We start from the raw sequence: 14,078 nt of genomic DNA on the forward strand, positions 1-14,078 counted from the left end.
TGTGAAATTGTTACATGACTTTTCTGAAAAATTATAAATGATCCTTTATGACAATATTTATTGCTTATTAAAATACATTTCAGGGGAAATTTTTCACTGGCTATTATTACTCATTATTTTGATTTTTTTATTTGCCTGCCAAATGTATTCATGACCTTGTGATATTTGTGGGAAAATCACAAAATTATTAGGAAAGCATCCAGGGATCATTTTGCATATCCCTAATCTTGAGGACCTCATGTAACCTCTTTAATGTCACAGAACTTCTTGCATTTTATATTTGGAAAAATATCCCCAAAATGTCAGTCTGATTGCTTCACTACCACATGATACAGTATTGAAAAATATGCACTGTTGAGGTTTAGTTCCATAGAGTTTCCATATTTCTTGAGAGGCTTAAAATCAGTGTGTACTGCACCGACACACTTTATTCGAGCAAATACCCGGTATGTACCTGGCAGATACCTGGAATGCGCCGCTCCTAACCTCTGGCAAGCCCCGTTGCATTTGCCTTCCCAGCCTGGGTTCATGCCTGGCTGATGGGCGGCTGATCTGTTAAATGATAATGATTAGGATTTAATAGGCTGCAATGCTTCACGTGTCTACCAGATGGCATAAATTCATGAATTGTAATGCAGTATATATATATGTACTGTGCAGTATTGCAGCCAGCGGGAATAAAATGCTTCAATCCCTGCCGGAAAATAACTCAATGCACTCGGGCAGAAAACAGTCACAAACCTCAAAACACCCGGGTATACCCGAATTCGTGGGACTAGCCGAGCTCGAATAAAGTGTGTCGCCAGTGTATCACTATTTCCATTTGTCCGATAAGGTGATGAACTGGGAATGATGCTTAGTTTTTTTATTACAAAGAAGGTATGCAGAAAATACAGTACATCATTTCAAGTATTCCTTTTCAATACAACTTAAACATAAAATGAATAAAACTTTATTTTTTTTTAAATGTGCACACATTTAATATAACTGTGTAAAAGGTATTTTTATGCTTGCTGCCGCGTAATTCAGCCATTCTGCTTCACCCAGGATATATTTGCTGGTATTTTTTTTAGGTTTCTGAAGAATACAGTACATAAAATGTACTTAATTTTCTCTAATCAGAGCTTAAACAATCAGGTCACTATGCTGAATCAGTAACCAAGGTCAAACGGATCAGTCCAAAAGTGTGAAAACCGACAAAGATGCCCAAAGCTACTTCCAATGTGACAAAAATACACAATGCAATACCTATATATTCTCTAGGAAAAAGGGTTATTTAGTTTAACCCTTTGGCCAAAGCGTCTTAAGCCTGCTGCCACTTTCAAGGCATGACCGTAGCAGGTCCTAACACTCCCCTCCAAAACGCCCCTGCCCCCAAGGTTTAAGCTTTCCCCTCCCCACTTTCCAAGTTGGCAGGTCAGTTTCATTTTGCCAGGTTATGACAGATCCAATGTGATCATTCTTCCTGTAATTATACAGGTTAATAAGAATGTTAACCCCGGGAGTGTTAGGACCTGCTACGGTCATGCCTTGAAAGTGGCAGCAGGCTTAAGATGCTTTGGCCAAAGGGTTAAACTAAATGACCCTTTTTTCAAGAGAATATATAAGTATTGCACTGTGTATTTTTGTCACATTGGAAGTAGCTTTGGGCATCTTTGTCTGTTTTTTGTTGTTTCTACTGTACTTGAATCAGAAATAATGGTCTTGCGGCTCAATAATTAATTGATACATGATTATGTTGCTTTCCTTGTGTTTTCTCTCTCGAACTTTTTTAAAATTTGATTGAACCTTTAGCATGTTATTTTGGAACAGAGGGCCTCTGATTGCTAGAGTAGAATGAGATTTACCGCACACCGTAATATGGAAATGCATTGCCTGGCATTATAGGAATCTACACTTTCTCTGCATCTTCCATTATTTTGAAATGCATTACAAGCCCTTCCGGCAAGAAGGAGCTAAATTATAGTAATATAAGTGAGCCATGCAGTGATGATCCTTCCCACATAATGCTTACATAAGTTACAGTAAATTACACATAAGATAACCATAGATATTATACATCTATGGCTATAATTGTGACTGACTAAATATACCATTGATATTTATGTAATAAACCAGAAATATAAAATTAGGAAGAATGGATATTCAGATAGCACATTTTATGTACACTTACCATAAAATGTGCTATGTGTAAATTGACAAGATTTATAGCATAATTCACACCTGGAATATAACGTTTCTGATTAATATGACTTGATTTGACTTGATAACACAGGTTATACTTGATCACACATTATTAACACAGGTTGACTTGATAACACATTAGGTTTATTTTTACTCTTTTTCTAAATCTCAGCGGAGACCAACGATCCTTAGTGTAGAGATTATATATATATATATACATATATATATATATCTAAATATATACTGTATATATTACAAGATCTTTGGGTAGCTACAGTATGCTGCCACTCTGTATTGACTCTGAAACACTTAACAACTTGCAGAAGTCCAATAATTATGCAATTGTGCTGATTTATCTGGACAGCTGTGAGGTTATAATGTGCATGTTATGAGGCAATGGAACATTTTAGCATGATAATCTCAGGTGTTTCGTTTGCTATCCTGAATAGAACATTTTATATCCATGTGTAGTGTCTAGGGTTAACAAAGTGTTACTATATTAACAGCATACAATTGCATGCTATTGGACTTATTCATTAAGCTCCGTTAGCGCTGTACCATGGGATCTGCACGGAAAGCCTCATTGACTTGAATGGGGCTTTCTGTGCAGGTCGCACAGTACAGCGCTAACAGAGTTTAATAAATAAGCCCCTATGACTCAACTAGAGTTCACTGTGTAATAGCAGGAAGTGTTTCAGTGCTGGAATATAAGAAAGAAGTTTTCATTTCTATGTGGCCACTGAGGAGCGACAACAGAGGTGCAGAAATTGGCACTTTTGCTGCATTTGCTAGGATCAAAAGTCTAAGACATTTTTGAAACCTTGGAGGAGACTGGAGATGATTCAGTTTATGATAAAGCCAGAGAGAAGCTGAGTGAATACTTTGAACCAAATAACAATCTTTGTTTTGAAATGTACATGATGGTGCAGAAGAGTCAAGAAGTGGAGGGTGGAAACTATTGAAACTTATGTGACAAGATTTAAAAAAAACCTCTTGCAACCATTAGAGACGTGTGAACTTTTTGCATGCCTGTGCGAACTTTGCAAACGTCATCCTTTATTATTCTACGACAAAGTACACTTTGATCCAAAAGTTTGCAACAAGTTTGCTCAATGGTAAAAAGTCAATGGGCATTACATGTTTGATTCATTTCGATTACATTCGCTTTCGAAATTCGATTAAACTAGAATGTAAAAAGTTGCAGGGTTGCCTTTTTGCCATTACAAAAATGCAAAATAACAAATCTAGAACAATCTAGGTCATTTTGCTAGAACTATTGTAGTTTAACAGAGGAAATAATTTGAGACCAAGTTGTTGAAAAATGTAGATCAGAACAATTTAGGAGGGGATTGTTGAGGGAGCCAAATGTAACTCTCAGCAGTTTGCAAAGGATTGCAAGAGCTATTGAACTTTCTCAGCAACAATCATTGCATATTGAGAATGAGAGGACTGAATCAGTAAACGCAATCTCCAAACTACAATTATCAGAAAGGAAAATCATGGAGAAAAAGGCAGTTTTGTTCCAGAAGCTAAGCAGCAGAAATTTGCTCTAGATGTGACACAGAGGGATACACATCATCATTGAAGTGTGGCATGAGGTCAAATTGAATTGAAGTCAGGAAGGTGCACAAATCCTATGGTAAACCGCCACGGATGCTCAAACAGCCCCAACGTGATGAGGCACAGCGAACGAGCAAACTCCAGACAGAAGAACGGTACTCCAGTGGTCTTTGCCAAAAAGATGTATATTGAATATACTATGGTACAGAGAGCAACGTTTCGGTCCTGTCGTGGACCTTTGTCAAGATACATATAAAGTGAGGTCAAATCTGCCATACTTGACATGGGACATTTTGCAGTAGTTTGCCAAAATTAGACCTCAGAATATCGAACACTTACACAAGAAAGAGCAAGAGCTACTGTTCATTATTTTTTTAAAAGACATGGAGAGTTCAGATGACGAGTTCATGATTACCCTTGTGCCATTCAATGCAAGTACAGTTTATATAAGATTTGTAGGGGCCTATTCTAGTAGGTTTGATAACCAACTCATCAAAGGATTTTGAGCAGTTATAGTCAAATTTTGCTAGGTACAGTAGCTATTCAGAAAGCCTCGATAAGTTGGCCAAATCATACGAGGAAGGCATTTTTTTTTCTCCAATTTCTGGCTCCTAGCCGAACTCACCGAGCGGGAGCTGCCAAATGGCAAAATAGCGCTGTTTTGATATAGAAAAATAGAAAACCTGGCGCCAAATGTTCAAATGGAAAGTCCTGTGATCCTCAGAGAATCTGCACGAGGGCTTGACAGGCCATGAAACGAAAAGAGAGAGAACAAACACAAATCATAGCGTACAACTGCTGGGTAACTCAGTCTACCACTATACAACATACAACAATAAGACTCCTAGTGAACGAACTAAAAAATAAAATTTATTATAAAAAAGTCGTGAGTGGAGTACCTCAAGGATCGGTACTGGGACCCCTGCTTTTTAACTTGTTTATTAATGACCTTGAGGTTGGGATCGAGAGCAAAGTCTCCATCTTTGCTGATGATACTAAATTGTGTAAGGTAATAGAATCAGAGCAGGATGTAATTTCTCTTCAGAAGGACTTGGAGAGACTGGAAACGTGGGCAGGTAAATGGCAAATGAGGTTTAATACAGATAAATGTAAGGTTATGCATTTGGGATGCAAGAATAAAAAGGCGACTTACAAATTAAATGGAGATATATTGGGGGAATACTTGATGGAGAAGGATTTAGGAGTGCTTGTAGACAGCAGGTTTAGCAATAGTGCCCAATGTCATGCAGTAGCTGCAAAGGCAAACAAGATCTTATCTTGCATCAAACGGGCAATGGGAAGTAAACATAATTATGCCCCTTTATAAAGCATTAGTAAGACCACACCTTGAATATGGAGTACAATTTCGGGCACCAATCCTAAGAAAAGACATTATGGAACTAGAGAGAGTGCAGAGTAGAGCAACCAAATTAATAAAGGGGATGGACATTCTAACTTATGAGGAGAGGCTAGCTAAATTGGATTTATTTACATTAGAAAAGAGGCATCTAAGAGGGGATATGGTAACTATATACAAATATATTCGGGGACAATACAAGGAGCTTTCAAAAGAACTATTCATCCCACGGGCAGTACAAAGGACTCGGGGCCATCCCTTAAGGTTGGAGGAAAGGAAATTTCACCAGCAACATAGGAAAGGGTTCTTTACAGTAAGGGCAGTTAAAATGTGGAATTCATTACCCATGGAGACTGTGATGGCAGATACAATAGATTTGTTCAAAAAAAGTTGGACATCTTTTTAGATGGGAATGGTATACAGGGATATACCAAATAAGTATACATGGGAAGGATGTTGATCCAGGGATTAATCCGATTGCCAATTCTTGGAGTCAGGAAGGAATTCATTTTTCCCCTTAATGGGGTTTTTTGTTTGCCTTCCTCTGGATCAATAAGTAAGTATAGATATAGAATAAAGTATCTGTTGTCTAAATTTAGCATAGGTTGAACTTGATGGACGTACGTCTTTTTTCAACCTCATCTACTATGTAACTATGTAACTATGTAATAAAATGAACTCTGTCATTAAAGACAGCAAAGAAGCAACAGAGGGCAACTGGTCATCCGGAGATGGGAAAAATCAAAACCCTACTTACAACAAGCAAGGTGATAACAAGCTGTGTTATAACAGTGTCCTCTCGGTGCAGGGGAATGTCCTGGCAGGGTGTAAACTCTGCTCCGCCGGTACTCTCGCCCGAAGTCCCTTCCGATATGCACAAGGCCCGTGCCGGTTGGTTGAAGCAGTCTTTCTGGTGTTCACAGACCGACAGCACGTGCGGCTGGTTCCTTTTCCTTCCTCCTTCTCTCCTCCCGGCAATAGACGTGCGCCCGCGCGCGAGTGTGCCCGTGCTATTAAAAGGACAGGGGCTGTTGTCTGGATGCTGGTGACTGACTGTATAAACTGAAAGTACTAGACAAGCTGCACATACAATTGCTCAATGCGGTCCTCAGGGTGACTCCTGCCACCCACCCTACGTGTTTCGTATAAATGATTCTACTTCCTCAGGGTACCCTATCTGCATTGTCTGTTCCAAAATATACTGCAGAAGCTACTACTGAGAGGCTAGCAATAGACAGAGAACATAGAGCCCTGAACCCTAGAGACTATGAGGGAAGAGGCCCCAGAGATATTATAACTAGGCTTCATTACGTCTCAGTAAAAGAAGAGATTCTTCACAAAACCAGAAATCTGAACACGATACGTTTTGAAGAAACAGATATTCAGATATTCACGGACATTGCACCAATAGCATGGCTAAAAGAAGATATCTGAAGGAAATAACAAGCCTGCCGAGAAGCCATGGAGTTAGATACAGGTGGGAATTCCCCTTCAGCCTCCCAACCTCGCACAACAGAAAACAGGCAACATTGAGAAGGCCAGCTGAGGGCCTTGAGTTCATGAAGACTCTAGTCTAGAAGTTACTGCAGAAACTATTAGGAGGCTAAAACTGGTACAAACCCTCCCTAGACGAGAAGAATGGAATATGTTGGTGGCAAGGACCAAGAAGACACAGAAAGGTAGCCAGGCCCCAAAACACCCAGTAAACGGGCAGCTCCAATATGAAGATGGGGACACCATATCAGATGGACAGGTATTGTTGGACTTTCTTTGAACCCTAGCTCTACTTTACGCAGATCTTAGGCAAGAGATTTTGAAACTGCAAAATAGCACAGCTCTGTGATAGGATTCTAAACAAGCAACAACTTCAATAGGCATAATGTTTGATACATAGTTAAAGGTGATGTTTCACACATTTTTAAATTATTATTAATGTTAAAATATATCTTCTTAGTGTGTATGATCTGTTTAAGTTAAAACAAGTTATTCAATCTAGAATCTTAGAGGCAAAGAAAACTCTCTTCAGTGAAAGAAACACTCTCCACATATTATGCATATGATGGGACCAAAAATGCAAGACGGTGCGGATGACGGATTACTGATCACAGGTACCACTGCACACCCTACAAACACTTTTCAACTCTTCTCAACACAATTACCATAAAAGTAGAGTCAAAGGCCATGGTAACACATGGGCTCCAACCCAATCCAAGTTAAAATCCCTAACTTTATTTTTTACCATTGTGTCCACATTTTTTTGTTTTACTCACCAAAACATTTCCAATGCTATTGTCCAAAGATACGAAATGTTATCAACTTGACCACACTAAAATCTTCAAGGTTGGTTTATATGTCCAAAGAGTTAGGTCTGCGAGATGTACATAGAATGGGACCCAACCAGGTAAATGGCTAGCAATCTAGAAATAATCTCCATAAATGTTAAGGGTTGAATTCACCAATGAAAACAAGACTAATGTTCAGGGACTTTAAGAAAAATCAAGGCGATATCTATATTATGGTATACAAGAAACCCATTTAAATATTGAAGATATAGTCACACTGAAAGATAGAATGTTGTCCCAAATATACCACTCGCCAGCAAAAAGTTAAAAAGCAGGGGTAGCTATTCTGTCATGGAACAAGAACCACATTTCTGTTTCAACCCCCCCTTTCCTTTGCAGCTTCTGCTTGTCACGTTCTCATTCCAGCTGCATGTATTTTGCTCTGTGCACTCACAGCGCCTGTGTGTTAGACACAGTGTTGCGATCCCTGTCTCTGCATTATGCCAGTGAGTTGCTACAGCAACCTCAGCAACCTCAGCCTTTCTGTCAGAATGGGTTAGTCTGCCTTCTCCCCCTCTGCCTTGCTTACAGATGGTCTGTCCCCAGGCTATCTTGCTACCCAGCATACACTGGCACTTCCTTTTCCACTTCTACACTGGCTGAGTGAGTACCCCTCCTGTAATTTGCTCTACTGGCAAGGACTTGTCCTTTTTCACCTGCCCTTACTACAAAGCACCCACAGAGAGACATTATTCCATCACAAACATCTCATCTACAAGTGCCTGTCTTTATTGCCGCTTTCCCTAAATAAAGTGAAGAAAATATACAGGACTTGTTGTGTTTTGGAAAGAGAGCTGAGTTGATGCTAGCTGGGTTCATTCATACCTCCAGACATGACCTGGATCCAGAAAAGTGAAAAAGGAGGACTGTGTGCCTTACAGACACATTCAGAAGCTACTACTCAAAGACTTTATGCTATACAGAGCAGTCCTTGCAGACTGACAAGCAGCAGCCTTACTAACAACAATCAGCTTACACTGCACACAGCCAGCAAACAACCTTGCACACAAGGCAGCAGCTTTGCAGACAGACAGTGCAGCTTACACAAAACTTGATTGCCTTTCTCTGTCTGAGTTCACCCTCTGCACAGCTCCATAGTGAGGGATTATCATCTCACCTTACCCTGCGCACGTCCCCACTGCCAGCGCCACCAAAGGCCACGCCACCGGACACCCACCAGGACACGGGTCAGAGCCACCGGACACCTGTGAGTACAGCTACCCCTACGCTGAACGCTGCAGGACACCGCTCGGTATCATCTGAGACAGTCGCCCATTGCTGACACAGGTAACAGACCGCACGCCACACGCACTGGCTAAAGGCATACACACACCTACAGCATGGCAGAACTCAGATCCTCACCAGACATCACGCAGGAGAGCGATCACTCAGACACAGAGACCGCCGCGCAACTGCAACAGGTGCAGGCAGGCGCAAGGCCTAAACGGACAGTCACACTGACACAAAAGGCCCGTGAAAAATATGAGACTGACATTGAAGCGCACCGCGCTAAATTAGAGTTGGCCTGGGAAACAACCACACTGGAAATACGCAATGTTAGTAGCGTTGGCAACTATGCGCAACAGCTCGAGCAGGCAATAACGCAATTAAGGACTGATCACTCACGTTATCAAGAGCTGTCAGAGGCATACATTACTTACCTGACCAGGGCTAACACCAGCGAAAGCTTACAAGAAAGAGACTTACAGAGTAACATTGACCTGACACGAGACAGCCGCGTGCGAACCACTATCACGGAGGCTGAGAGTAGGAGAAAGGACCTTCTGCTGGAAAGCGCATCACAGCGCTCAAGTACATCCAGGCATTCATCAAGGTCAGCAAGATCAGCGCAATCTAACGTGTCCAGCGCAAGCGCCAGCGCTACCAAGGCGCGAGCCACCTCAGAGGCCGCACGTGCCAGGGCCGAATATGGTCGGAGAGAGGCAGCCGTAAGGGCAGAAAGAGCATGCATAGAAGAGGAGGAGCAGAACGCCGCCAATGCCGCCGCCGCTGCTACCGCCGCCGCTGCCAATGCCGCCGCTGCTACCGCCGCCGCTGCCAATGCCGCCGCTGCCACCGCCGCCGCTGCCAATGACGCCACCGCTGCCGCCGCCAATGCCACCGCTGCCGCTGCGCGTAGAAAGGCCTAATTGGGCACGGATCTAGAAGCTCTAAGCAAAGAAGAGGATGCCGCTGCCGCCATAGCCCAAGCCAAAGTCTTAGAAGCAGCTGCGAGACAGGACGGTGGGGAGCAACCGTACAGACGGATAGCCTCAGAGGATCCAATCCAACGCACTGAAGACTACGTAAGGAGCCTCTTCAGTGTAAACACCAGCGCGCCATCTCAACACGGAGGGAGTGACTCCACAGACACCGAAGACTTGCTAGATCCACGAGGAGAAGACGCTGCTCCTTCAATGGTACATGCTGCCTGGGATAGCCACAGCCGCAACATTGATCCACACGCCAGCGCGCACAAGGATGTACCACAACAGGCTCGCAATCCAGGTACACCCACACGGGAGAACACAGCCCCTCACACCGTCCAGCAGTCATCACGCGTCCACGCCAAGGAAGAGGCGACCGCACAGACCCTCCCAGCAACTACCTCAGAACGTGACCAACACGCTGATGCCTCAGGCCTGACATACATAGCCAAGTACATAGCCATGTGACCTGGTGAAAACAGGACTCACCAACTTTGACGACCGTCCTGAGAAATTCCGGACGTGGAAGTTCACGTTCAAGGACGCAATCAACAGCCTGGGCTTCTCAGCAAGGGAAGAGCTCAACCTCCTATCCAAATGGCTGGGAAACGAATCCAGGGAGCACGGGAGGAGACTTCGGACGGCAAACGCGAACCACCCAGAAGTAGGTCTTGACCTAGTGTGGGAAGGCTAGAAGAGTGCTACGGTAGCCCCGAAGCAGTCGAGGATTCGCTCTTCAAAAGAGTCGACAGCTTTCCCAAGATCACAGCTAGAGACTACTTGAAGTTACGAGAGCTCGGGGACCTGCTACAAGAGCTGGAGTTTGCAAGAAAAGACCATTCCTTAACAGGTCTCAACGTCCTAGACTCAGCTCGTGGAGTGAGACCCATCCTAGAGAAGCTACCCTTCCACTTCCAAGAAAGGTGGATTTCACAAGGCTCCAAATACAAAAGGGAGAAGCAAGTCGCCTTCCCCCCATTCTCATTCTTCTTGAGCTTCATCCGCGAAGCGGCAAGGACAAGGAATGATCCCAGTTTCATCATGGTGCGCAAACCACACACAGTGCAAGCAGCCTGAGGAATGAGAGACCAGTGGCGAGATACGGTAACACTCAAACACCCATCTCGGTCCACAGGACGGATGTGCCTCCAACGACCCAAACTACTCCCGATCAGTTGGTCGCCGGAGACGAGGAACCAAGGGACCCAAACAGGGAATGTCCCATACACAAGAAGCCACACCCACTTAACAAGTGCTTTGGGTTCAGGATGAAGTCCTAGAGGAACGCAAGAGGTTACTTGGAGAATTCAGAGTTTGCTTCAGGTGCTGCGGTTCCACGACTCACCTAGCCAGAGACTGTAAAGAAGAAGTCAAATGTACAGTGTGCAAAAGTGACAAGCACGTAACATCTTTACATCCAGAGGCGCTGACACTCCACCAACTAAACAACCCATCCTCCGTAGCGGAGCATGATGGGGAGGAAGGAGAAGGAGAGCCAACATCCGTCACATCTCAGCGCACCGAGGTTTGCGGAAAAGAAAGCGACAAAATGTCCTGCTCCAAAATATGCCTTGTCGCAGTGCACCCCCAGGGACAACCTGAGAAGGCTTTTCAGATGTATGCAATCTTCGACGACCAAAGCAACAGATAATTGGAGAAGACGGAGTTCTTCAACTTATTCAACTTACAAGACAATGCCTCACCCTACACCCTCAGAACCTGTGCAGGGTCAACTGAGACAACAGGGAGAAGAGCAAGCGGTTACGTGATACGTTCAGTGGATAACAGAGTGAAGATAGCTCTCCCCACACTCATCGAGTGCAACCACATGGCCACAAACAGGGACGAGATTCCCACACCAGACGTGGCATGCCATCACCCGCACTCAGAGGAATAGCCAACTACATCCCGCCGGTAGAACAAGGCGCCAAGATCTTGCTGCTGCTCGGTAGGGACATCTTGAGGGTACATAAAGTCCGTAAACAGCATAACGGACCCCACAACGCACCATACGCCCAAAGACTTGACCTAGGACGGGTGATAGTGGGCAATGCGTGCACTGACAAAGAGCACGGACAAAAGATTGTGCCCTACAGGTGGAGCCACAGTGTCAAAAAGACACGCGTCAAAAAAGAGACAGTCGCAGAGACATTTCACAAAGGGATTTACAATGACTAAAGAGACTGTTTTTCGTCATGTCCAGGAAGGGAACAACCTCCTGAGGGCAGTCAACAAAGAGACAGAAAGGCGTATCGCCAAAATACGTGGAGACGTGCTCTTGCAAGAGGAATGCACCAATGACTTAGGGTGCACAGCGTTCCAGACCACAAAGGACGACGACAAGCAAACACCATTGATGGGAGATGGAGAATTCCCGATGTTAACGGTCAAGGAGCTCGTCAATAATGGACCTGGCAGTTGGGCGAACCCGCTACCGTTCCGTTCACCAAGAAGGTGCTTCCCAAACAATGGAGAACATGCCATCTCTAGGTTCACTTCGCACCTCTGCGACCTACAAAGGGAACCAGGGACCAAAAACAACTTTGTGGCCTTCATCCAGAAGATATTCCTTACCGGCCACGCAAAGCCAGCACCTCTAATAAAGAAAGGTGAAGAATGCTGGTACCTCCAATTATCTGGGATCTACCACCCTCAGGAACCCGATCAAATCCGTGTAGTGTTCAGCTCCAGCGCTCAGCACCAGGGAGTCTCCCCAAACGACGCCCTCTTTACTGGGCTAGATTCGACAACTGATCTTCCAGGAGTGTCGATCCGCTTCCGCAAGGAGCCGAAGGCCATCTCCTTCTGCCAAACGCCAGGTGTTAGAGAGACAGGCTGCCACAGCTGGCATACCTACAAAGGGATGCACTCTGAAGTTAAAACCACAGAGACAAAAGGACTGTTCTTCCATAAGTTTAAAAAGAAACAGTGCCAGAGACATTCACAGAGAGACATTGTGGTGAACCCAGCTAACCTGGACCGGTTCATCCACCCAACATCCTTTGCTAAAAGACTTTGCCAAGGGATTTCAATGGCCGGTATCGCCTCGTTATGTGGCCATGGACTTTGCATTATTATGTTATGTTTGTTAGCATTGCACATATGTTCCACATATTCAAGTTATATAGTGGTATCTGCAGATACCAGACGGGGAGTGTCATGGAACAAGAACCACATTTCTGTTTCACCCCCCCCCTTTCCTTTGCAGCTTCTGCTTGTCACGTTCTCGTTCCAGCTGCATGTATTTTGCTCTGTGCACTCACAGTGCCTGTGTGTTAGACACAGTGTTGCGATCCCTGTCTCTGCATTATGCCAGTGAGATGCTACAGCAACCTCAGCCTTTCTGTCAGAATGGGTTAGTCTGCCTTCTCCCCCTCTGCCTTGCTTACAGATGGTCTGTCCCCAGGCTATCTTGCTACCCAGCATACACTGGCACTTCCTTTTCCACTTCTACACTGGCTGAGTGAGTACCCCTCCTGTAATTTGCTCTACTGGCAAGGACTTATCCTTTTTCACCTGCCATTACTAATAAGCACCCACAGAGAGACATTATTCCATCACAAACATCTCATCTACAAGTGCCTGTCTTTATTGCCGCTTTCCCTAAATAAAGTGAAGAAAATATACAGGACTTGTTGTGTTTTGGAAAGAGAGCTGAGTTGATGCTAGCTGGGTTCATTCATACCTCCAGACATGACCTGGATCCAGAAAAGTGAAAAAGGAGGACTGTGTGCCTTACAGACACATTCAGAAGCTACTACTCAAAGACTTTATGCTACACAGAGCAGTCCCTGCAGACTGACAAGCAGCAGCCTTACTAACAACAATCAGCTTACACTGCACACAGCCAGCAAACAACCTTGCACACAAGGCAGCAGCTTTGCAGACAGACAGTGCAGCTTACACAAAACTTGATTGCCTTTCTCTGTCTGAGTTCACCCTCTGCACAGCTCCATAGTGAGGGATTACCATCTCACCTTACCCTGCGCACGTCCCCACTGCCAGCGCCACCAAAGGCCACGCCACCGGACACCCACCAGGACACGGGTCAGAGCCACCGGACACCTGTGAGTACAGCTACCCCTACGCTGAACGCTGCAGGACACCGCTCGGTATCATCTGAGACAGTCGCCCATTGCTGACACAGGTAACAGACCGCACGCCACACGCACTGGCTAAAGGCATACACACACCTACAGCATGGCAGAACTCAGATCCTCACCAGACATCACGCAGGAGAGTGACCACTCAGACACAGAGACCGCTGCGCAACTGCAACAGGCACAGGCAAACGCAAGGCCTAAACGGACAGTCACACTGACACAAAAGGCCCGTGAAAAATATGAGACTGACATTGAAGCGCACCGCGCTAAATTAGAGTTGGCCTGGGAAACAACCACACTGGAAATACGCAATGTTAGTAGCGTT

Source organism: Ascaphus truei, chromosome 3 (assembly GCF_040206685.1).
Source record: "Ascaphus truei isolate aAscTru1 chromosome 3, aAscTru1.hap1, whole genome shotgun sequence".
NCBI classification, from domain to species: Eukaryota; Metazoa; Chordata; class Amphibia; order Anura; family Ascaphidae; genus Ascaphus; species Ascaphus truei.